Source organism: Macrobrachium nipponense, chromosome 12 (genome assembly GCF_015104395.2).
Source record: "Macrobrachium nipponense isolate FS-2020 chromosome 12, ASM1510439v2, whole genome shotgun sequence".
Classification (NCBI taxonomy): Eukaryota; Metazoa; Arthropoda; class Malacostraca; order Decapoda; family Palaemonidae; genus Macrobrachium; species Macrobrachium nipponense.
In genome coordinates, this window is record NC_087205.1 from 37,753,397 (window position 1) to 37,755,896 (window position 2,500).

General features: G+C 38.4%; 1 long non-coding RNA gene across 1 annotated transcript in view; it reads left to right on the forward strand.

Annotated features, from left to right (window-relative positions):
• LOC135224992 (uncharacterized) overlaps positions 1–1,688 on the forward strand; it is a 60,191-nt gene extending 58,503 nt beyond the window's left edge. Inside the window, exons 2-3 of the long non-coding RNA XR_010316862.1 lie at positions 876–1,135; positions 1,304–1,688. This is a non-coding gene — a long non-coding RNA (uncharacterized LOC135224992). The remainder of the gene's footprint in view (positions 1–875; positions 1,136–1,303) is intronic.
• The last annotated feature ends 812 nt before the right edge of the window (positions 1,689–2,500 follow it).

Here is a 2,500-nt window from a genome sequence, read left to right on the forward strand (position 1 = left end):
TTATATCAAATTCAAATTCAAAGGATCCAATGACTTATTATGTCATGAATCAATGTAACAACAGGAAATAGGGTTAGAGTATTATTTTTAAAATAAGTCTTAAAATTAATCATACACTTAATGAGAAGGTTACCTTTGGGAATCCAGTCATACGGTTAGTGGACTTACGTTAGGTGGTGCCACGATACTTGTATACAATGGCACGGTGCCAGAAGTGGCGCTAATTTTAATTACATGATACTTAGCCATTCATGTAACTACGTGGATTTGTGAGTCAGGGACTCGGGGTAATTACGGTAAAAAGAATAAAGAGAAAAGGAATGACAGATACAAGAAAGTAGGTAAGGAAGGACTTTTAATGATAAATTATGACTATAGTAGATTCACATCAACCGTGCATTTGATGTCTAGGCCAGTCCCTTACGACGCTCCTGATTTGCTGTTGATAAGCCAATCACAGGGCTGGGAACTCTCAGTCTTTATCGAGAGTTCACATAGGCAGGATGTGTTCCACCTCTCCTGAGGGATACTTTGAAAGACGTATCCTTCAGGAGAAATGGAACATAATCATACCCATGTGAACTCTCGAGAGAGACTGAGAGTTTCCAGCCCTGTGACTGGCTTATCAACAGTCAATCAGGAGCGTCGTAAGGGACTGGCCTAGGCATCAAATGCACGATTGATGTGAATCTACTATAGTATGCCAGGATCTTATTCCCCTAGCCTCAAGAAATGGCTAAGTTCGTTCTTTAGCCCAAAAGGGCATCAAATCATAAAAGGAGGAACTCATTACTACAACTGTAAGAAATTCTATTCTATAATAATTCTATTTGGAGTTGTTGATGCTGGCTACAAGTTCCTATACGTCGATGTAGGTGCCATGGGTTCCGAGTCTGATGGTGATGTCTTTACTAAGACAGCTGTGTCAAATGCTTGATCGGAATGAAGCCAATCTGCCTGCCCCTGAAAGATTGCCAAACGGGACTGAAGATAGATCTCCAGTCCCCTATTTCCTCACTGGAGATGACGCCTTCGCTTTGGAGAATTCATTGACAGCACATGACCGCATCTTTAATTACCAACTGAGTAGGGCAAGACGTACAGTGGAGAATGCCTTTGGTACACTAGCAAATAGGTACACATTGTCCACAAACACTGTCTTTATTTGTTCTGCTCGTTTAAAAGTGTAATAATATGGAATGTATACCATTTCTTTTCAACAGAAATAATACGTATTTAACATGAAATACCTTTCGTATACTATTTCATAATTAAATCAATATTTTTCATTTGTCTCCCACAGACTCAGTGTTTCACACTCCATACATCTTCGGCATGGCAGTGTCGAGTTCGTGGTGTTGGCCGCTTGTGTGTTGCACAACTTATTTTTGAAAAGACAGCCTAATGCCGCGAATGAGGCAGATCAAGAAGACTCTGTGACACATGAGGCCATATATACCTGTTCACTGGAGGTCTGACGAAACTTTATTACCGAACCTGACTCCCAGAAGCCGTCCGAGAGGAACCATGGCTTGCAGGGCTCAACGGGATCACCTTCGTGATTATTTCAACTCCCCTGCAGGCTCCGTTGATTGGCAAAATTCAATTATATAAAACAAGAAAGTAATAAAACATTCCTGTAGGTACATACTTTATAAAATCAAATTGAAATAACTTGGTAAATATCAAAGTAAATTTTGAAATTCTAAAATATTTATATTATTGCCCCACATATTTTCTTGTGACTTATATTCAGTGTCATATTTATCTGCATATGACATTCTCAAACTATCTCAAGAAAAATGTAAATCTAAAATGCTATTTTTATCTAAAATAGAAAATTCCTTATATTTATCATAGTACTTCAGAACATTCTAACAAATTATATTGATTGCAGTTAAGTCACTGACATATTTTTTAAAGAAAAAATTCAGTGAAAGTCCTGAGTAAATGTTATAAATATTTATATTGTTATTATATTTATTTCATTTAGGGTTTTGTGTGTGTGTTATTCAGTATATAAGAGATTCGGCCATAAGAGTATATAAAATTACTGAAAATCTTCATTTCATAATATATGTTAATTAAAAGATAAAAATAAAGGCAGCTTTGTCTACTAAAGTCTGCTGTAGAACGTTTTTATTTATAGCTGGAAAAGCACATGTCACAATGTGGCTACTACACTCCCCCCCAGCACGACTTGAGAGGTTGCCAAGTACTGCATCACGTATTTCGTAATGGACACCATACGTCGAAATTGCTAATTACTTCTGCCATAATTACATTACGTCAGTTGAAAAGAGCAATCACACACTCTCGCACGTCGGCATGATATGGAGACTTTTGACAGTTGTCGTGGCTTGACCGCGACTACTAAGTACAGCAGATGGGGTCACACATTCACGCAACACGACGACGTATGCCCACGTATGTGGATCGTGGGCATCATCGCGGTGAAATGACCTTGAATAGCTGGTAAACAGGACACGGGCTAACGGAC